At 43.1% G+C, this 24,278-nt stretch overlaps 1 long non-coding RNA gene across 1 annotated transcript; it reads right to left on the bottom strand.

Annotated features, from left to right (window-relative positions):
* Positions 1 to 1,075: 1,075 nt before the first annotated feature.
* LOC140185990 (uncharacterized) lies at positions 1,076 to 10,248 on the bottom strand. Its single transcript, XR_011882760.1, has 3 exons — positions 10,036 to 10,248; positions 2,549 to 2,664; positions 1,076 to 1,939 (listed from the first exon to the last, which is right to left on the bottom strand). It is a non-coding gene; the product is annotated as an uncharacterized lncRNA (long non-coding RNA).
* Between the last annotated feature and the right edge of the window lie 14,030 nt (positions 10,249 to 24,278).

The raw sequence follows: 24,278 nt of genomic DNA, 5'->3' as shown, positions 1-24,278 counted from the left end.
GTTTTTTTTCCTCTCCATGAATTGATAAGAGGAGAATTAGCTGTCCGCTTTTTTATTATATACTACACACTAGCTTATCACTATGTATGATTTTGATCATGTCTATTTCCCTCTTTGATTGTATTGTTATTAATATATATATTTGAGATAATTCTCCTCTTGTTTGTACTTATGCTCCTTTTAAATCAATAAAAAGATTAATAAAGAACGAAAGAATAAGATTTATATCTAATGTCGAATTGCTGGTGGTAATCAGGTGGCCACGGAGTTGAAACTGGTGGGCCTCCATGGGGCGGGACTACATTGGCGAAGTACTCTGTTTACATCTTCATCCTACGGTGGCACCCTGTTCAGTTTCTTTCAGTGACCCTGGTTTGATCCCCTCGCCTTGTTACAGTCTGTATGGAGTTCACATGCTCGCTCTGTGACTATGTGAGTTTCACCTGGTTCCCTGGCTTCCTTTCAATGCTACCTGATAGGTTAATTGAAAACAGTAAGTTGTGGATAGGAGAATGATAGGCATGTTAATGAAGGTGCGTGAGAAAAGGTTGTTGGGAAAATATGTGGAGAAGAGATGAGACTGCTTTGTGAACTGGCATAGAATTGATGGGCTGTATAGTCTCCTTCTGCATTGTAAGGAAATGCGAATAATTAAATCTCACCCTCATCCACATTGTATCCTGTCTGCTTTGTTTTTCCTTCTTGAGGACTACAGAGATTTTAAAAAAACTGATATCCAGAGATTGAAACCATTTCTAAAAACAAGCAGATCAGAATGCAGGGAGAAAATGGCTCCAAATCAACTCATCATGAGCATATACTAAAGTTTGTCACTTTGGCAATGAGGATGATAAATCAAAGATATCTGTGTCTCTGTGGTATGATCAACTGGACGCGTTGAAGTGCATCCTGACCAGTGTAGTGGTTCAGACTGGAATATTGTACCAGGATGACAAGAATGGTTGCCTTTCAGATCTCCTCTCATATCATTGAGATGAAATGAACTGCATCAGTGCTCTTCAATAGGAGCCAGTTGTCCCTGATAATTAGTGCACAACTCATTGATGGGCCCAAAGTATTTTAATATTCTTAGTTATTAACAGAGCAACCAACCTGTCTACTTATATGAAATTAAATTCCTGAAGTGCAGTGTGTTCAGTCTTACTACAGAGAAGCACTCTGTTCTGAGCTTGCAGGAATATGACGAGGTTGTAGAGTCAAATGAATTAGTATTTCAGTGCGCTCCTCTCGTTGCTGCCATCAGCAAGAAGGTACAGGAGCCTCAGGGCTCACACCACCAGGTTCGGAAACACAATACTCCGCAACCATCAGTCTCCTGAACCAGAGTGGATAACTTCACTCACCCCATCATTGAACTGTTCTCACAACCTATGGACTCACTTTCAAGGACTCTTCATCTCATGTTCTTAATATACACTGCTTATTTGTATTATTTTTATCTAGTGTCTTTCTTTTTGTATCTGCATGGTCCAGCTCCTGTATTTCAGAGGCTATTTGAGACGGACACCACTGGGAGCATTTAATAGGTAGTGGCAGCTTATCTGCACTGCCACTTCCCAGCTATATCAACGTTGAGGAACCTCAAGTCAGGTATACTGTTCTCCTATTGGTGGGACCTTAGGTGGCTGTTCAGGTCGATCCAGGAGATTCTGGTGCAGTAAGTGGTGACTGTGGTTAGTGGTTGGGTGATTTGCTTGTTAGTTTCTCCTTTTGCAGCTGCAGCTTGGCTGAGACTACTCTCATGTAGCACAGGTCCTTCTTGAACAGATTTCCTCCGGGTGTATCTATTGACTGCAATGTCTTCCCAGGTTTTAGATATAATGTTGAACTTCTTCAGGCTAATTTTCATGTTATCTTTGAAGCGTTTCCTTTGGCCACCAGGGGCTCACGAACCTTCCTTCAACTGGGAGTAAAGGATCTGTTTGGGGAGACGTGAGTTAGGCATCTGAATGACATGACCACAGATGTCTAAAATCAGTATGCTATGCCAGTGGTAACCCATTGATTGCGCCCAGCGATTCATGCATTTTGAAAAATCTTGCATATTGTATAAAGATTCTCAGGTTAGTTACTGAAATTCCTCTCCTAAATTTGTGGTGACTGGTTACTGAACATTTATAAAGCCCTGTGACCTAGTCATCAAACTGCCTCATGTCACTGAATAACACACAGCGCACCTGAATACTGCCTGGAATAAAGGGCATGTGAGAGAAGGAGAAGTTGTTTTCTCTGGAGTGTGGAGGCTGAGTGCATAACCTGATAGATATTTATTACATATGAGAGGACAAATACTGTAGAGTAGACAGAAGACTCAACACTAGAGTATCATTTTCCCAAGGTACAGAATCAGAGATATTATCATAGAGATAGGTCGTAAAATTCCTTCGTCCCCATTTCCCCAGCCATGCACCTTACTCCTCACCGATCATCTGCCAGTTTGTACCCACTTTCTTATTCTGGCTTCTACCCATTTCCTTTCCAGTCTAGATGAAGTCTCGTCCTGAAACATCGACTGTTTATTCCTCACCCTAGAAGCTGCTTGACTTGCTGAGTTCCTCCAGTATTTTGTGTGTGATGCTTTGGATTTCCAGCATCTGCAGAAACTCTTTGTGTGATGAAGTTTCTTGTTTAGTAAATCTGGATCTGGATAAATGGTACAAAGTTCAAAGTAAATTTATTGTCAAAGTACATATACGTCACCATCTACAACCCTGAGATTGATTTTATTGTGGGCATTCACAGAAATCCAAGAAACACAATAAAGTCAAGGAAAGGCCACACCCAACCAAATGGACAAACAGTGTCCGAAAGACAATAAACTGTGAAAATATAAAACAGAGGCGAAAATAATAATATAAATAAGCAGAAAATTTCAAGAACATGAGGTGAAGACACTACTTATTTAGAATCATAGAGAAGTACAGCACATAATCTGGTCCTTTGGCCCATCTAGTCCATGCCAAAACCATGTAAACAGCCTACTCCCATCGACCTGCACCAGGATCATAGTCCTCCATATCCCTACTATCCATGTACCTCCCCAAACTTCTCTTAAATGTTGAAATCAAGTTCGCATGCACCCCTTGTGCTGGCAGCTCATTCCACACTCTCACGACCCTCAGAATGAAAAAGTTTCCCCTCATGTTCCCCTTAAACTTTTCACCTTTCATCCTTAAGCCATGACCCCTGGTTGTAGTCCCACCCAACCTCAGTGAAAAAAGCCTGCTTGCATTTACCCTATCTATACCACTCATAATCTCTCCTCAATCCTATATGTTCCAAAGAACACAGTCCTAACCCATTCAATATTTCCTTATAACTCAGGTCCTCCAGATCTGGCAACATCCTTGTAAATTTTCTTTGTACTCTTTCAACCTTTTTTATATCTTTCCTGTAGGTGGGTGACCAAAACTGCACACGATACTCCAAGTTAGGCTTCACCAATGTCTCATACAACTTCAACATAACATCACGTCTTCTGTACTCAATACATTGATTTATGAAGGCCAATGTGCCAAAAGATTACTTTATAACCCTGTCTACCTTTGACACCACTTTTAACAAATTATGGACCTGTATTCCCAGCACCCTTTATTCTACAACACTCTTTAATGCCCTACCATTTACTGTGTAAGACCTGCATTGGTTGGTCCTACTGAAATGCAAAACCTCTCGCGTGTCTACATTAAATTCCATCTGTCATTTTTCAGCCCAGTTTTCCAGCTGATGCAGATCTCTCTGCAAGCCATGATAACCTTCCTCACTGTCCACTCACCTCCAATCTTGGTGTCATCCACAGTTTACCACATTATCATCCAGATCATTGATACAGATGACAAACAACAACGGACCCAGCACTGATCCCTGTGGCACACCACCAGTCACAGGCCTCCAGTCAGAGAGGCAACCCTCCACTATCACCCTCTGGCTTCCCCCACAAAGCTTCCCATGTGAGACCTTGCCAACTGCCTTGATAAAGTCCATGTAGACAACATTCACTGCTTTGCCTTCATCCAACTTCCTGGTAACTTCTTCGAAAAATTCTGTAAGATATGTTAGACATGACCTACCATGCACGAATGAGTTTAATTTCATTATTTTATATATATATATATTTTGTATTGTAACTTATAGCATTTTGCACTGTACTACTGCAACAAAACAACATATTTCGCAACATACATCAGTGATATTAAACTTGATTCTGATCTACCATGTTGCAAAGACTCTGAATAAATTCACTCAGCTTTAATGATGACACACTTCTGCCTTAAGAACAGGGGTCCGCTGCTCTGAAATACAGTTGGGTCTGTCCGGTTTACAATGGCATTCTCCAGCAGTGAGCACTAGTAATTGCTTAAATCAGAATATTAAGCACAAACTTCTTGCGCTGTCTGCATCTGGGCTACTCATGTGCCGATTAGTCACATTTTCACCATTAGCCAATTTTGTCCCAAATAATTCACTGGACGATCATCTGGTTTACACATAATAAACTATTAGGTCAACCAGCTAGTGAAAGTGATCATAATATTCACTTCATGCAGTAAGCTCTCTGTTTAATTGACAGGTTAGAAAGATCAGTAAGGGCACTGTAAAAAACCGTGGCTTCGAGGTATAATATCTGTTATTGATGAGTCTGTTTGAAGTATGAGTTTAAATTTCAGCTGAAGTAATGAAGTAACCTATTTTAATTAATTTTCTAGCAACTCTCCTTACTTCCACTCCTACATGAGCTATACCAGAGTTAATCAGGAGACCCAAAATAGCAGCAAGTGGGGAGATTGTTAAAAGCCTTTTCAATAATCTACAGTCAAGATTAAAGATTCAAGATTTGAGATAGTTCATCGTCATTCGTCGATACACAAATGTAAAGGAGAATGGAATAGTTGTTCCTCCACACGGGGTCCACAGACCCCTCGGGTTGCTTCATGGCATGAAAAGGATTGGGAACCCCAGCAAGCCATAAGGAAATCTATCAGTGACAGGTATCATCATAATCCAAATCACAATCCATTCACATAATATCAAAGCAACACACACTAAAAGCTGGAGGAACTCAGCATCTATGGAAATGAAAAGACAGTCAACATTTTGGGCTGGGACCCTTCTTCAGGGCTGAACTGGAAAATGCCAGAAATCAAGAGGCTTTGAACTTAGTTTGTGCATTTTTTAGTGTTTTATCATTTCAATTTACTTAGAATCTCTAAATCAAAAGAAACAATTTGACTATTAAAACCTTCTGGCCCAGCTAAACTGAAGATTTGTCCTACAGATTTGATTGCACCCATTATGGGGAGGATTGTAAACTGTATGGGCCTGCTTAATTCGTCCCAGGCTACATGTGGATACATGCTGGGATCTTATTAAAATGACTCCGGCATGCTTGGGGTGGGACGTAAGATCAGATGTTTCTATTGCCGCTCCCGATGCTAGCAAATAGCTCCGCTAGAGCAAAGCATAAATACTCCAGGACACATTCAACCATTCCTGGGAGCTGTGGCTGATAGTGTAACAGCTGTTGCTTGCTATGTAGTTCATGACCCTGGAATCTCGGTACAGTAATTAGCCACATCAGTTAGTAGTACCCTTATCCATCAGGGCAGGGTGCATGTCCAGGAATATACTGTAAAAATCTAAGCTGGCGCTATAGTGTTTATATATGGATCTATATGAATACATATACATTTAGTGACAACTTTATTAGGTTCACCTGCTTGTTAATACAAATACCTAATCAGCCATTTGTGTGGCAGCTACATAATGCATCCAAACATGCAGACATGGTCTAGGAGTTCAGTTATTGTTCAGACCAAACGTCAGAATGAGGAAGAAATGTGATCTAAGTGGCTTTGACCATGGAATGAGTGTTGGTGCCAGACAGGGTGGTTTGAGCACCTCAGAAACTGCTGATCTCCTGGGATTTTCATGCACAACAGTTTCTAGAGTTTACAGACAAGGGTGTGCAAAACAGAACATCCAGTGAGCAGCAGTAAATGGGCAAAAATGCCCTGTTAATGTGAGATGAGAGGAGAATGGCCAGACTGGTTCAGGCTGACAGGAAGGTGACAGTAACTCAAATAAGCACATGTTAAAAGAGTGGTGTGCAGTAGAGCATCTCTGACTGAGCAACACCGTGACCCTTGAAGTGGACGGGCTATAGCAGCAGAAGACCATGAACATACACCCATTGACCGCTTTATCAGGCACAGGAGGTTCCTAGTAAAGTGGCTACGGCGACTACTACTACTACTACTACTACTACGTCAACTCAGGCCTAGGGGGCCGGCGTCGGGCACGATGATGGACCCTCCACTTCTCCCTCTCCCTCATCAGTGTGTTCAGTTCATCTACATTAGCCACACCGCTGTCTTCTAGGACCCTTCTGGTTCATCCTGGTTTTATGGTAAAATGGCTACTGGGTGTATATTCGGTTCTGATGATACGTTGCATTGTGTAATTTTATCAGATAATCTGTTTGATCAGGTGGCTATAACAAAGAATTAAAGCAGACATTATCACATGCAAATGGACTACAGTGCTGCCTCTACAGAGACTGCATAAAAGATCTAAAGACGCTGGAGGAACTCAGCAGGTCAGACAGCATCTATGGAAATGAATAAACAGTCGATGTGTTGGGCCAAGACCCTTCAGCAGGACTGAAAGGGAAGGGGTAAGAGGCCAGAATGACAAGGTGGTGGGGGGAGGGGGAGGGGGACAAGCTAAAATGTGATGTGAAGCCAGTTGAGTGGGAAAGGTAGAGGGCTGGAGAAGAATGAACGTTGTAGGAGGGAAGAGTGGACCATGGGAGAAATGGAAGAGGGGCACCGGGGGGAGGTGATGGGCAGGTGAGAGTGGCCAGAGTGGGGAGTAGAAGAGTTTTTTTTTACATACATAACTACAAAAGTCTCTACATAGCAGGCTGTAGAGCACTTTGAAACAATTTCAAATCACAAAGGGTAACTCATATATCGTATCTTTATTGATTCTTAAGGGAGTGTTGCAGCTACTGCTGCGAACCATCCCCTATTTGAAGAAATATTTTTACATGCCTATCCCCAGATTCCATCCTTTCCTGACTGCATATGTTTCTGGATGAGAATGAACCCAATGAACATAGTAACCAGTTGTATCCTCCAGTAATGGCACAGAGTGTCCGCTCACTGCATCAGTACAAATACTGTTCCATAATCATACTAGTCACAATACCTGGGGGGATGGTACTGTAGCGGATTGCCTGATGCTATCACAGCTCAGGATCTTGCAGTTCAGAGTTCAATTCCGATGTCACCTGTAAGGAGTCTGTACGTCCTCCCTGTGAAATGCATGGGTTTCTGTCACACAGGCGGGGGCATTGGGAGCAAGGCTGGACCCAAATGCAAGACACACCTTGTGGGGTTACTTAGATTTAGTTTATTGTTCGATATCAGGAGAGCAAGGCAGGAGCAGGAAATAGTGAACTAGACAAGGACTCATGACTACAACTAGGCTGGGACCAAGGGTCCGGACTTGGACTAGGAATCGGCTCCCAGAACTAGAGGAGACATGAAGAGGCTAGGGTATGGACACCGAGCCCGAGACTGGGCGAGGACCCAGTACCTGGGTCTTGCCTCGGGCTCGAACCCCAGAACCAGGCATGGACATGACATGGGCTAAGGAGAGGAGGAACATGGAAAACAGAGCCTCGGTCTCGGGAGAGCAGGTACATGGAACCTTGGACACATACACTGAACAGAGAGCCGGGACCCTTCCTTGGGTACAGGACATAGGGCTGGGACTTGCACACAGAACAGAGAGCCAGGACCCCTCCTTGGGTACAGAACATAGGGCCGGGACTCATGATCTTCCGCGGGGCAACGGCAAGACAGTCTGACTTACCCCACAGAGGTGAGGACAGGACAGGACAAGACATGACTCCCCGCGGGGCAACGGCAAGACGGCTTGACTTACCCCACGGAGGCGAGGACAAGACAAGACAAGACATGACTCCCCATGGGGCAACAGCAAGACTGCCTGACTTACCCCACGGAGGCGAGGACAAGACAAGACAAGACCAACACGAATGGACACCAGACAGTACCTATCTAGCTCCGGTGATGGAACTAGACCGAAGTGCAGGCGGGGGCTGCAGACGAGGGCTAAAGGTGAGAGGGGCAGAGAAGGGATTCAGACAAGGGGGTAGGACAGGAATAACGGACCGCCAGGGCCAGGACATGACTCGGAACTGGGAATCCGCCAGGACCAGGACTTGACATCGTACTTGAACGCTGCCAGGGACAGGATTTGACATGGAACTTGACATGGAACTTGAACGCCGCCAGGACCAGGACTTGACATGGTACTTGAACGCTGCCAGGGCCAGGACTTGACATGGTACTTGAACGCTGCCAAGGCCAGGACTTGACATGGTACCTGAATGCCACCAGGACCAGGACTTGACATGGTACTTGAACGCTGCCAGAGCCAGGACTTGAACATGGTACTTGAACGCCACCGGAGCCAGGACGTGGACGTGGTACTTGGATGTCGCCGGAGCCAGGACGTGGACGTGGTACTTGGATGCCGCCGGAGCCAGGACTTGAACGCGGTACTTGAACGCCACCGGAGTCAGGACGTGGCCGTAGACGTGGTACTTGAACGCCACTGGAGCCAGAACGTGGATGTGGACGTGGTACTTGGATGCCGCCAGAGCCAGGCCGTGGTGCTTGAAACCTCTGGGTAGTGGCGAGCTCTCGACTCGGCCCGGGAACAGTAGACAGCGGCTCTTGATTCTCTCCGGCGGGTTAACTGACGGACTCACCTCGGTGAGGAAACTTTTCAGGCTCGCTTCGGCAAGTTAACTGGACAGGGTTGCTTTGGTGAGGAAAGGCGAATTACCAGCACTCACTTCGGGCGGAGACAAAGCTTGCTCCGGCCAGATGACATTGGCACGCCGTGACTTTGCAGATGCTCCCGTGCCAAACGACCGAAAGCCGGAGACTATAAACTACCGGTTCAGCCGAGTATTGATTGCCTCTAATCACCAAAGTCGAGGGACACGGGAAAACAGGGAATCAACGGTCCAGATCATAACGCAAACAAGGTAAATTTAAAGGTACCCTGATCCGGATCATGACAGTTTCCTCCAAATGCTCTAGTTTCCTCCAGTTTCTTTAGTCTATCCCTAACTCTGTGGTGGGGGCTCATTCCATAAGACATATATTAGAAGCAGATTCGGCCATTTGACCCATTGAGTTGCTCTGCCATTCTATCATGGCTGATTTGTTATCCTCAACCTCCTTCTCCTGCATTCTCTCCAGGCTTTTGATGCCCTGACCAATGAAGAACCCATGTGAATATAGAAAAGATGATCCCAAGGAACGCTGAGACTCAGGTCCAATGAATTTATTGCAAACTAGTTGACCAAATGCAGATTAAACCTCTTTCCCATGGTGTGGTGAAAGCAGGAAAGTCGATCCCACAGAGGAGTTGCTGAGTGGCTGAAGGAGTGCTGAGACTTTATAAGGCATTGGTCAGACTGCATCCGAGCCCCGTGCTTACAGCTTTTTGTGAATGAAATTGTATAAAAGATCATTCTTAGGAAATTTTCCCTGATCAGGCAGGGCTGGCAAACGCTAAGCATGAAACTTACTGCTCTGCATTATCATGGTTTTATTTTAAACCTTGAAGACTTTAAGCTATTACCAAGCACACAGATTCTATCAAACAGATGGCTTTCAATGAGTAATTTAACTTGTTGGCTTCTGATGAAGACATTGCAGAAGTTTACTGGGCTAACTTATTATTGGCAATTTATCAACTGAATACAGGAAAACTGTAAATAGTGATTTTTATTGTAATTTATTTCTTCTTGTAACTTATAGATTCTTAATATTATGTATTGCACTGTACTGCTGCCACAAAACGATAAATTTCACGGCGTATGCCAGCCAAGTTAAACCTGATTCTCCTGAATATATATTTCTTTTGTCATTACACATGCACAATCTTTGGAATAAAATATTAACGGCTTACCTGTAGAGAGTAAACGATAGAGACGAACATCTGGAAATCTACAGCCAGCTGCCAGGAGACACAGTTCACCAGCTCAGCCATCAAAACAATGTAACGTAACACCACAGGGTCTAACTTCCCAGACAAAATGTGGCCAAATACAGCAATCCACTATGAACACAACAGAGGTTGCAAAGGGTAAAACACATAGAACGCCATGTGGATTGTGGGGAAAATGGGAACCTTCACGTGAAGAGCAGGTTTTCAACAAAGCTTCTTTTCAATAGGGAACTGCTTCACTGTTATTTTCAAGTTCACATCACTCAATATATCTTTGTCTTACCAACTTATGGGAAGTAAGAAACTGTGAAATTCTATTTAATAATTATCGAAGAATCATGACATGTAATACAATGTATTATACTAATAATTAACAAGAGTGTATTACAGAGACCTTTAATTCTGCAATATATTACTGCAGTAAATACCCACGTCCTGAGGTCAGTGAGAGGCTAATTTCTATTGGGAAATTTCAGGTCAATCGGAGGATATTGGTTTTCCTTAGATTGATCACTGTTTGCAATTTTTTGGAGTCTAACCCCAACCCCGCACTCCCCCAAACACATATACACATAAAGGCATAAAAAATTCAGGAAATTAAAGGCTTTCATTCTTTTATTAAATAAATTTTTAAGATTGCTTTGTATTTGTAACAGATGTGTTGACCACGGTATGATGGATACCAGGTAGATGAAAATATATTGTAGATGTATTGATAGATACATTGAAACTATCCAGTTGAGAATCAAATACTAAAATATCTGTAAGCTAAATGTGACTTCTTTAGCTAATCCATTTAAACAACAAAGATACTTCTGTCCCTGTTACCAGCTGAGAGAAGTCAAAAAATGTGTGCATAGGTATGTAATACTTCAAAAATAGATAGACTGATGATAGTTTCTCAGCCCATGGATCCTTTTACAGTATATACTTCCAGGAACAGAATAATTACAGAAATAATTTGATAGGCACCAACTACTTCAAAGAAGTTTGTCTTCACCCATTTGAAAGGTAAGTATTTTAACAAACATCATTTACCATGTTATTTGGTGCATTTTCCTCCACAGCAACCAGAAAGTCAAACAGTGCCAAGTTGCTGATGTTTTCAACAATATAGTATTCACTGAAGAGAGCATGGAGGGCATCCTGAGTCAGGAATTATGATAAGAATATTCTCATTAATAAAAATAAATTGAACATTGTAATTTAAAACATAGGATACTGATATTTAAGTGGGAGTTTTTAGTAGGCCAGGATATTGTTTGCATTTAATATTTTGCATGTGATTCTGAGCAGTTTTGGGATTTCTGTGAATACGATCAAAATAAGTGGCCTCATTAAGCACAGACACCAGGCCTCATAAATTGACTGAGGGAGATTGAATGGGGATGGGTCTGGGAGAGATTGAATAGGAATGGGACTGGGGGAGATTGAATAGGAATGGGACTGGGAGAGATTGAATAGGAATGAGCCTGGGGAAGATTGAATGGGACTGGGACTGGGGAGATTGAATAGGAATGGGACTGGGGGAGATTGAATGGGAATGGGTCTGGAGAAGATTGAATGGGACTGGGACTGGGAAGATTGAATAGGAATGGGACTGGGGGAGATTGAATAGGAATGGGACTGGGGGAGATTGAATGGGATTGGGACTGGGGAAGATTGAATAGGAATGGGACTGGGGAGATTAAATAGGAATGGGACTGGGACTGGGGAGATTGAATAGGAATGGGACTGGGAGAGATTGAATAGGAATGGGACTGGGAGAGATTGAATGGGACTGGGACTGGGGAGATTGAATAGGAATGGGACTGGGAGAGATTGAATGGGACTGGGACTGGGGGAGATTGAATGGGACTGGGACTGGGGGAGATTGAATAGGAATGGGACTGGGAGAGATTGAATAGGAATGGGACTGGGACTGGGAGAGATTGAATAGGAATGGGACTGGGGGAGATTGAATAGGAATGGGACTGGGGAGATTGAATAGGAATGGGACTGGGAGAGATTGAATGGGACTGGGACTGGGGGAGATTGAATGGGACTGGGACTGGGGGAGATTGAATAGGAATGGGACTGGGAGAGATTGAATAGGAATGGGACTGGGACTGGGAGAGATTGAATAGGAATGGGACTGGGGGAGATTGAATGGGACTGGGACTGGGGGAGATTGAATGGGACTGGGACTGGGAGAGATTGAATAGGAATGGGACTGGGGGAGATTGAATGGGACTGGGACTGGGGGAGATTGAATGGGACTGGGACTGGGAGAGATTGAATAGGAATGGGACTGGGGAGATTGAATAGGAATGGGACTGGGACTGGGAGAGATTGAATAGGAATGGGACTGGGGGAGATTGAATGGGACTGGGACTGGGGAGATTGAATGAGAATGGGGCAATAGGAAATTGAATGGGAATTAGAGGGGATCTGCTATTAGGAAAGGGATAAGGGCAGGAGAGAGAAATTTGAGTAGGGGAAAACTTTGCATCCAATGACCATAATGTCACTAGTTCCATATACAAAGAGATAGGTCTGGTTCGTGGATTGAGATCCAAAACTGGCAGGTATAGGCAAGTAGGAACAAATAAGATGCTTAGGCAGTACAAGAAATGCAAGAGAACGTTTAAGAAAGAAATCAAAATGTTAAAAAAGGCATGAAGTTGCTCTAGTAGAAAAGGTGAAGGAGAATCCTAAGGGATTCTACAGATATATTAAGAGCAAAAGGATTGTAATGGATAAAATCTGTCCTCTGGATGGTAATGCATGTGTGGAGCCAAAACAGATGAGTGAGATCTTAAATGAATTCTTTGCATCTGTATTTACTCAGGAGATGAATACAGAGTCTATAGAAGTAAGGCAAAGTGGCATCAACTTCATGGACCCTGTACAGATTACAGAGGAGGAGATGTTTGCTACTATGAGGCAAAACAGAGTGGATAAATCTCCGGGGCCTAACAAGGTGTTCCTTCAGACCCTTTGGGAGGCAAGAGCAGAAATTGTCAGGGCCTTAAAAGAGATATTGAATACATCCTTAAAGACAGGAGAGGTATCGGGGAATGGAGGATATCCAATGTTATTCTGCTGTTTAAAAAAGGCTCTAAACAGAAACCAGGAAATTATAGGCCGGTGAGTCTGACATCAGTTGTAAGGTACTGGATATATAAGTATTTGGATAAACATGACCTGATTAAGGATAGTCAGCGTGGCTTCATGCATGGTAGGTCATGTCTAACCAATCTTATAGTCTTTCAAGGAAGTTGCCAGGAAAGTGAATGCAAGCAAGGCAGTGGATGTTGTCTACATGGACTTTAGTAAGGCATTTGACAAGGTCCTGCATGGGAGGCTGGTCAAGAAGGTTCAGTTTCTTGGCATTCAGAATGAGGTAGTAAATTGGATTGGACATTGGCTTTGTGGGAGAACCTAGAGAGTGGTAGTAGAAGGTTACCTCTCTGACTGGAGGCCCGTGATTAGTGATGTACTGTACGGATCAGTGCTGGGTCCTTTGTTGTTTGTCATCTATATCAATGATCTGGAGGATAATGTGGTAAACTGGATAAGCGAGTTTTTAGAGGACACCTAGATTGGAAGTGTAGTGGACAGTGAGGAAGGCTATCATGGCTTGCAGAGGGATCTGCACCAGCTGAAAAAATGGGCTGAAAAATGGCAGGTGGAATTTAATGTAGACAAGTGTGATGTTTTGCACCTCGGTAGGAGCAACCAGGGTAGGACTTACACAGTGAATGGTAGGGCACAAAGGAATGTGGTAGAGCAAAGCGATCTAGGAATACAGGTCCATATTTTATTGAAAATATTGTCACATGTATATAGGGTCATAAAGAAATCTTTTGCCACATTGGCTCCATAATTCAATGTATTAAGTACAAAAGATGGAATGTTATGTTAAAGTTGTATAGGACATTGGATTTTGCCAGGTCTGGAGGACCTGTGTTATGAGGAAAGATTGAATAGGTTAGGACTCTATTCTTTAGAACATGGAAGAATTGGAGAGATTTAATAGAGGAAATCGGGTAAATGCAAGCAGGCTTTTTCCATTGAGGTTGGGGGGAACTACAACAAGAGGTCATAGGTTAAAGGTGAAGGATGAGTGAAAGATGAGAAGTTTAAGAGAAATTTAGGGGAAACTTCCTCATTCAGAGGATCGTAAGAGTGCAGAATGAGCTGTCAGCACAGGACGTTTGAATAGGTACATGGATGTTAGGGGTATGGAGAGTTATTGTCCCAGTGCAGGTTGATGGAAGCAAGGTTTAAATGGTTTCAGGATGGACCAGATGGACAGAAGAGCCTGTTTCTATGCTGTACTTCTCTATGACACTATGAATGAGACTGGAGTGAATGGGAATGGGAATGGGACTGGAGGAGATTGACTGGGAATGGGACAGGGGAGATTGAATGGGGCTGGACTGGACTGAGTGGGAATGGGAATGGGACTGGAGGAGACTGAGTGGGAATGGGACTGGAGGAGACTGAGTGGGAATGGGACTGGAGAAGATTGAATGGGAATGGGACTGGAGGAGATTGAATGGGTATGGGACTGGGGAGATTGCATGGGAATGGTTCTGGATTGAATGCAAATGGGTATGGGACTGGGGAGATTGCATGGGAATGGTTCTGGATTGAATGCGAATGGGTATGGGACTGGAGGAGACTGAATGGGAATGGGAATGGGACTGGAGGAGACCGAATGGGAATGGGACTGGGGAGATAGAATGTGAATGGGACTGGGGAGATAGAATGTGAATGGGACTGGGGAGATTGAATGGGAATGGGGCAGGGGAGATTGAATGGGAATGGGACTGGAGGAGATTGAATGGGAATGGGAGTAGAGGAGATTGAATGGGAATGGGACTGGAGGAGACCGTATGGGAATGGGTCTGGAGGAGATTGAATGGGAATGGGACTGGGGAGATAGAATGTGAATGGGACTGGGGAGATTGAATGGGAATGGGACTGGGGAGATTGAATGGGAATGGGAGTAGAGGAGATTGAATGGGAATGGGACTGGAGGAGACCGTATGGGAATGGGACTGGAGGAGATTGAATGGGAATGGGACTGGGGAGATAGAATGTGAATGGGACTGGGGAGATTGAATGGGAATGGGACTGGGGAGATTGAATGGGAATGGGGCAGGGGAGATTGAATGGGAATGGGAGTAGAGGAGATTGAATGGGAATGGGACTACAATGAGAAAATCCTCAGATGCTGAAATCCAAGCAACACATACAAAACACTCGAGGGACTCAGCAGGCCAGGCAGCATCTATGGAAAAGTGCAAACAGTCAACATTTCAGGCTGAGGCCCTTCATCAGACCTGGAAGAAAAGAGGAGAATTTAGAGCAAGAAGTTGGGGGGGGAGGGATGGAAGAAGTACAAGGTGGTAGGTGATAGGTGAAACTGCGAGAGGGGGAGGGTGTGAAGTAAGGAGCTGGAAAGTTGATGGAGAAGGGAGAATATGATAGGAGAGGGTAGAAGACCATGGAAGAAAGAGAAGGGGGAGGAGCACCAGAGGGAGGTGATGGGCAGATAAGGAGATGAGATGAGAGAGGAAAACGGGAATGGGAATGGTGAAGGGGGTGGGGGCAATTACCGGAAGTTCGAGAAATCGATGTTCATGTCATCAGGTTGGAGGCTACCGAGACGGAATGTAAGGTGTTGTTCCTCCAACCTGAGTGTGGTCTCATTTTGGGAGTAGAGGAGGCCATGGATGGACATATCAGGATGGGAATAGGAAGTAGAATTGAAGTGTGTGGCCAATGGGAGATCCTGCGTTTTCTGGCAGATGGAGTTTGGTGCTCAGCGAGGCAGTCTCCCAGTCTATGTCAGGTCTCCCTTATATACAGGAGGCCACACTAGGAGCACCGGATACAGCAGATGATCCCAACAGACTCACAGGTGAAGTGTCACCTCACCTGGAAGGACTGTTTGGTGCCCTGAATGGTCATGAGGGAGGAGGTGAATGGGACGAATCTGCTTGGCCTGTAGTGACTGTACTCCAGAACCAAGGTCAATGTAAGACAGGTCATCGAGCAGTATAAACAGATTCAGTTGAGGCACAGCTTCAGACTACCATTCATTCACTTGTTGAGTGCAGGGCCCTGCACTCACTGGGCAAAACAGAGTCCTCTACCAAACTGCCCTTGCTGCACTACATTAAGGATACACATAGTGGAGGACGAGATACTTTTCCACATCTTGGGAGCCAGTTCTCAATCTAAATAATATGAAGATCGGAATCAGATTTATTGTCACTGATATTAGTTGTGAACTTGCTTGCTTTCTGGCAGCAGTACAGTACAGGCAAATAGATGATCAAAATTTACAATAAGTAAATAAATAAAGAGCATGAAAGGGAAATACTGAGATAGTGTTCATATTTTCATCGACTGTTCAGAAAACGATGGTGGAGGTAGAAAAACTGTTCCTAAGTCATTGAGTGTTTGGTCTTCAGGCTCCTGTACCTCCTCCCTGATGGTGGTAATGACAAGAGAACAAGCCCACATGGTGCGGGTCCTTAATGATAGATGTTGCCTCCTTAAAATACCATCCTTTGCAGATGTGGTCAACGGTGGGGAGACCTGTGCCTATAAGTGCACACTCACTGCCGCTGGTCAAGGGTGTTGTAGATCAGGCAAAATTCAAAAGGGTGAACAATGCAGGACTGAAGCTGCTGCATTTTAATGCGTGTAGCACTCGGAATAAGGTGGATGGACTCATGGCGCAATTAGATAGACATTGCGGGCATCACTGAGTCATGGCTGAAAGAGGCCATAGTTGGGAGTTTAACATCAAGGGATATACTTTGTATCGAAAGGACAGGCAGGAAGGCATAGGCAGTCTGTGGCTCTGTTGGTAAGAGTTGGAATTACATCTTTAGAAAGAGGTGACAGAGGGTCAGAGAATGTTGAATTTTTGTGGGTGGAGTTAAGAAACTGCAAGGGTGAAAAAAGTATTACGGAAATCGTATTTTGATCTCTAAATAGTAGCCAAGATGCGGGGTTGAGAATAGAAAGGGAGCTGGAAAAGGCATGTAATAAGGGAAATGGTACAATTGTAATAGGGGACTTCAATATGCAAGGAGATTGGGAAGATCAGGTTGGTGTCGGATTGCAAGAGAGGGAGTTTGTAGAATGGCTACAAGCTGGTTTTATAGAGCAGCTTGTGCTTGAGCCTGCTCAGGGAAAGGCTATCTTAGATTGGGTATTCTGTAATAACCCAGATCTTATTAGCGAGCTTAACATAAAGGAACCCTTAGCAGGCAGTGATCATAATATGATTGAATTTGTACTGCAATTTGAGAGGGAGAAGCGTACCTCACATGTATCAGTATCACAATGGAATAATGGGAGTTACAGAGGCACGAGAGAAGAGCTTGGTTAGGTGGATTGGACGGGAATACTGGTGGGGAAGACGGCAGAGCAGAGATGGCAGGTGTTTCTGGGAATAGTTCACAAGGTACAGGATAGATATGTCCCACAGAAGAAGAAGTTCTCAAATGGCAGGGGTTGGCAACCATGGCTGACAAAGGAAGTTAAGGACTGCATAAAAGCCAAGGAAAGGGCATATAAGGTAGCAAAAGTGAGTGGGAAGTTGAATTTGAAAGCTTTTAAAATCCAACAACAGGTAACTAATAAAGCTGCAAGAAGGGAAATGATGAAATATGAGGGCATACTAGCCAAAAATATAAAGAAAGATACCAAATATTTTTTTCAGTTACATAAAGAGTAAAAGGGACGTGAGAGTTCATTTCATGGTCCACTGGAAAATGACGCTGGGTACTTTGCATCTGTCTTCACTGTGGAAGACACTAGTAGTGCACCAGAGGTCCGTGAGTGTCAGGGAGCAGGAGTGAGTGTCATTACTATTACAAAGGAAAAAGTGCTAGGCAAACTCAAAGGTCTTAAGGTGGATAAGTCACCTGGACCAGATGGACTAAATCCCAGAGACCTGAGAGAGTTTGCTGAAGAGATAATGGATGCATTGGTCATGATCTTTCAAGAATCACTTGATTCTGACATGGTCCCAGAGGACTGGAAGATTGTAAATGTCACTCCACTCTTTAAGAAGGGAGGAAGGCAAAAGAAAGGAAATTATAGGCCAGTTAGCCTAACCTTAATAGTTGGGAAAATGTTGGAGTCCATTATTAAGGATGAGGTTTCGAGGTAGTTGGAGAATAATGATAAAATATGTCAAAGTCAGCATGGTTTCTGTAAAGGGAAATCTTGCCTGGCAAACCACACAACAAAACTTTCTGAGGAAGTTAGCAATGAGCACAAGTGTCCGGCCATTGATTGTCACTGGTTTTACCAATCAGCATTTCAAGTCCTAAATAATGTGCAAAGAGGAAAGCTGACATTCAAAATCATCCCTTCCGATACAGCTCTGAACTGTGGAGAAAGCAACTCATTGACATGAAAAGACAAGAAATCTTAAGAATACCACCTTATATTCTGCCTGGGAACTTGAAAGGGTGCTCAACTATTACACAAAATTTCTTCAGTTTTCTCACTAGTGGTGTACCTCATCTTTTCACTCTGCCTCCACTAATGAATGCCTGTTCAGTTGGATTCCAGTAATAAATTAAGTCTATATTTTACATTATCTTCCTATCACAGCGATTGTTAACTTTCATTAAACCTACATTGAGGGTTTGGTGAACAGCTACACGATCATGGAACTGGAGTGTTTTCTCATTTGATTTGTACTGCTAACATGCCCTTCACTTGGAATATTGTGTTCAGTCCTGGGGTCGCTCATTGTAGGAAGGATGTGGAAGCTTTAGAGAGGCTGCAGAGGAGATTTCCAGGATGCTGCTTGGACTAAGGGATTATGAAGATAGATGGAGTGAGCTAGGGTTGTTCACTTTGGAGAGAAGGAGTGTGAGAGGAGACTTAACAGAGATGTACAAGATGATACAGGCATAGATAGAATGGATAGTCAGAGACTTTTTCCCAGGACAAAAATTTTACACAAACAGTGTAGAATGTCTGCCAGTGGTTAGGGTAGAGGCAGGTACAGTAGGGGTATTTATGATAGAAAAATGGAGGGTTCACTATGTAGGAGCGAAGGGTTAGACTCATCTTAGCTAAGATTAAAAGGTTGGCACAACGTTGTTGGGTGAAGGGCCCGTCCTGTGCTGTAGTGTTCTACGTTCTATGGAGGTTACACTGTGTGATATTAGTTTAGCTTATATGTTCCACATCAAACTTCACAAACTGCTATTTTAGGAGATGCTACATCATATAATAGAAACAAATTTGCCCCCAGGTCAAAGTAGTTCACAAAGTAATTTGACATGAATGCTTTCAGCATCTGTGTGATATCACCTCAAACAATAATTTCTTATACCTAACTACCATTTCAACTTGATACAATAAATCAGCTACTTAAAATGAGAGGAAGTTATGACATTATCTAAAATGATAATCATGATAAATTATAAGAATCTGCCTTTCCCATTCTTTCTGTAATTGTTGTTTCAGAAATTGTAATCCTAACAATAGAGAATGCATTAATCCCTTTGGTTAGAGTCTAGCACTTAAGCTCTAAATCACATCTGATCAGATACAAGAGATTTAATTAGAGTTAAATCTCTTTAAAAATTCATGACTTTCTCCTCCTCTTCTTTCAAGAAAGCACATAAGCAATTAAGCAACATTGTGATCCTTGCAATGAACAGTAAAAGACACAAGAAAACAAATAAACTGTTTGTGTAGATTATAGGCCATTGTTTACTGACAAGAAAATAAAGGGTTTAGATGCCCCATCAGTTTAGCAAGATGAGACATAGGGATCTCTTACAGCAACGTCAGAGTTATTTCACTGATTACCAACCGCAATTAATTAAATAGAACTTTTTCTTCATATGCAAAGTAGGAGAGCAGTTATGTCCAATGGCCGAAGCAGAAGGTTTCATTCTCGCTCTGCTTAAAAAAAGGGGATGGTATTTTCCGCTTCAACTAGACCAGCAGAAAGGAAGGACATGCATTAATTATCTTAAACAAACAAGAAAGTTAGTCTGGAATTGGCAGTACAGACATCCCACCCTGCAAAAACTGATTTCAAGGAGGTAGCACCATCAATTTGCAGGAGACTCCTGGGAGAGGTGGGATGTCTGCAATAGAGTAGCTCCTTAGCAGCCAGCCAGCTAGTTTAAATAACGTTAGTTATGCTAATGAATGAATGACACCTGTTAAACGCACCTCAACATGTCTTTTACAGTCTTAACCCACCATGGGCAACAGAAAAGTTACTGTTGCAAACAGTGCAGCGAGCAACACTGTCATTATTTTTGACCCCTATTAGGCAGGGGTACACTTTAGTGTAGTCTGGGGTGAAGTACATTTTATATTTTTTTTTGGAACACTCTGCCATGGCGCATTCTCGCACTCTCTCTCACTCACGTGCTCTCTCTTGTGGTCGCTTGCGCGCGCTCTCACGCTTTCTCTCTCGCGCTCTTGCTTGCTTTCTCTCTCTCTCTCTCTCTCGCTTGCTTGCTCTCTTGCGCTATCTCTCGCGTGCTCTCGCTTGCTTGCTCTCATGCTCTCTCACTCGCTCTCAAAAAAATTGATTTCCGTGATATTGTATATAATTTGCGGGCATCAGGGAGCCACTATTCATATGCGGGAGACTCCCGGAACTTCCGGGAGAGGTGGGATGTTTAGCAGTGCAAATTTCTGTTCACAGTGAGAAGGGGGAGATTTGCTTTGAATATACTGCCCTGCATGTATACAAGTGTAAAACATTATGAATATCAATTAATGAATAAATAACCAATATGATTTCTGATATATCTCACTCTACTGACTCTCTATGCTATTGTAATTTCTAACATATATGAGTATGGCCTTTAACTTCTCCATCCCTTCACCTACTGTGATGTTTTCACACGTAAATCAAAAGAAAATGTGAAACATTACATCTAGGAAGTAAGATCCCAAGGAAAGGAACTCCAGATGAACTGAGGCATGTATTGGGAGAGGAAGGTTTGATCAAAGAGATGTATCGGGAGAGGAAGGTTTGATCAAAGACATGTATTGGGAGAGGAAGGTTTGACGAAAGTACATTTTAAGTGGAGTAAGTAGGGCAGTAGGACTTAGGGAAAGCATTCTAGGGGGGTCAGAGCGGAAGCCGGTGCTAAAAGTTAACCAAAGGGAGTAAGGAATATATGAGAGAGGAGGGTAAAATAGTATTAGACAAGAACAAACACCAAAGGCATTAGTTATATGGTAGAATATGGAAAAGACATCAAAGAAATTATTTCTGTTTTGATTTATGAAGAAGTTACCAAGGATAACAGGTCATTGTTACAAAGAGAACTCCAGAAATTTAAAAACTGCATTTTCAGAATATTTGAGTGTTTCAGGAGAAATCTGTTGACACCCAAAGGATGTTTCCTTGTTTTAAAAAAATTCAAGACACTAAAACTGAACACTAGAAGTTCAATCACACCACAGCAATACTTAACAAATGAATAATCTTTTGAATTAATGCTACAATAATTTGAGGGAGTGGCTTCTTTAAATTCCACAGATGGGGACCAATTTATTAAACCGAAGATCCAATATCAGAAATCTTCTAAGTAGGAATATGTTTTAAAATATTTTAAAATGTTCATCCTCATTACATCCTGGCCAATTAACTTGATTAAAGTAAATGAAAGATAACAATCTGATCTACGCTCAGTAGCCACCTTATTAGGAACAGGAGGACACTGAATGTGTATCTCTGCTTGGTTTAATGACCACATCAAGTGGCATGGCCACCACCCAGGCCAGGCTCTTTTCTCACTGCTGCCATCAGGTAGAAGGTACAAGATCCTCAGAACTCACACCACCAGGTTCAAGAACAGCTACTACCGCTCAACCATCAGGCTCCTGAACAAAAGGGGACAATTGTATCAATAGCCCATCCATTGCAATGTTCCCACAACCATTCATCTCACTTTAAGGGTTCTTTATCTTGTTATCTAATGTTCTTATTATTTATTGTTATTTATTTATATTTGCATTTGCACAGTTTGTTGACTTCTGGTTGATCTTACATTGATCCTATTATAGTTTTGTAATGCCCTGGTTAAGGTTTCCACTGCTATGCTGTGAGCGGCTTTCTGTAAATGCAGTGTGCCTTACTGGAAAATATGTTTTTCTTTCGGTTAAGATAAGATCAGCCAATCAGGATTATGGGATGTGACAGAAGGTTCTAGAGAGCTGTGGGAAGAGTTTTCTGAAGGATAATAGTCCTGGTTTGGGGTCTTTTCGGTTGGAGCTGTGGAGCAGGACAGAAAGGAAGATGCTGCAGAATGCAGTGGGAAGGAGAGTCCCTGTTGTCAGAAGTGCTTTGTGCAGATGAATGGCTCCAAGGAGGAAGGCCAATACTCCTGAAAGAGAGCCAGTTTGTTTGAGATAGTCTTCGAGGGAAGTATTTTGAAAATGTGGCAGGGGTGTTTTCACGCAGACTGTAGGTTCAGAGCTGTGAGAAATGACTGTACCCAGCTTTGGAAGAGACGAGCTCCAACGGTCATGTGCATTTTTAGACTGGTATAACTTAATGCGTCCTTTTAGTTTTTTCTTTTCATTCACTTAATATCTGTTTGATAAAACTGAAATCAGTAAATATAATTTCTTTACAATTTTATGTAGTGTTATTATTTCTTGCGGACTGATAATTGTGTATGGGCAGTATTTACACAGCATTCTCTCTAATCGAGGTTTCTTTAATCAGAACATCACAACGTTCCTGTTTGGTTGATCCCCAAATCATACTAATCCTAGGTATATTGTTTATGAAAGGAGGACTTCTCACCGTGGAGTTATGTGGCTGTTAGCAGAGTTAGCTAATGAGCTTAGGCTTGTATACAAGCCCAGTGAGAGGGCTACATTTTTGGGACATTCAGGGATTTCTTGGATGCTAGGTAGACAAACAGAGAACATACAGCACAATACAGGCCCTTGGGCCCACAAAGCTGTTCCAAACATGTCCCTACCTTAGAACCACCTGGGCTTTACCCATAGCCCTCTATTTTGCTAAGCTCCATGTAGCCATCCAGGAGTCTCTTGAAAGACCCTATCATTTCTGCCTCCACCAAAGCTGCCGGCAGCCTATTCCATGCACTCACCACTCTCTGTGTAAAAAACTTACCCCTGACATCTCCTCTGTAACTACTTCCAAGCACATTAAAACTATGCCCTCTCATGCTAGCCACTTCAGCCCTGGGGAAAAGCCTCTGCCTATCTACACAATCAATGCCTCTCATTATCTTGTACACCTCTATCAGGTCACCTCTCATCCTCCGTCTCTCCAAGGAGAAAAGGCCAAGTTCACTCAACCTATTCTCATAAGGCATGCTCTCCAATCCAGGCAATATCCTTGTAAATCTCCTCTGCACTCTTTCTATGGTTTCCACGTTCTTCCTGTAGTGAGGAGACCAGAACTAAGCACAGTACTCCAAGTGGGGTCTGACCAAGGTCCTATATAGCTGCAACATTACCTCTCGGCCCTTAAACTCAATCCCATTATTGATGAAGGCCAATGCACCATACTTTGTATGCCTTCTTTACCACAGAGTCAACTTGCGTAGCAGCTTTGAGTGTCCTATGGACACGGACCTCAAGATCCCTCTGATCCTCCACACTGCCAAGAGTCTTACCATTAATGCTATATCCTGCCATCATACTTGACCTACCAAAATGAACCACTTCACACTTATCTGGGTTGAACTCCATCTGCCTGCTGATTTAGAATTGATTTAGAAAAAAATCAGTGTGACTGCTGATTTAGAATTGATTAAGCGGGTTGTGTGTTTAAGCCTGTGTTTAAACTACTGTTGGGGAAAGTGATTCAGGTACCTTATTGTGGACGCCACAGGGCTTAAGGTATGGTGCGATTTAAAAAGATTTTCCACAAACAAGAGAAACTCTGCAGATGTTGGAAATCCAGGCAACACACACAAAATACTGGAGGACCTCAACAGGCTAGGCAGCATCTATGGAAAAAGTACAATCAAATCCACAAATAATGCTTGTGTTCTGAGCAGGATGGATATCAGAAGTTGCGATGAACTGTTTCTCAGAGTGCTGAGTTCTGTAAACGTGTGGGGAAAATTATGCTGATTGAATAGTGTTTTGACCAGTCAGCTGATAAGGATGTCATGTTAGTTCAGAGTAGCAGTGACGTGACTAAAGTT

This window comes from Mobula birostris, chromosome 21, assembly GCF_030028105.1.
Source record: "Mobula birostris isolate sMobBir1 chromosome 21, sMobBir1.hap1, whole genome shotgun sequence".
Taxonomy (NCBI): Eukaryota; Metazoa; Chordata; class Chondrichthyes; order Myliobatiformes; family Myliobatidae; genus Mobula; species Mobula birostris.
The sequence above is the reverse complement of the archived record's forward strand: the minus strand, read 5'-3'. Positions and strand labels throughout refer to the sequence as shown.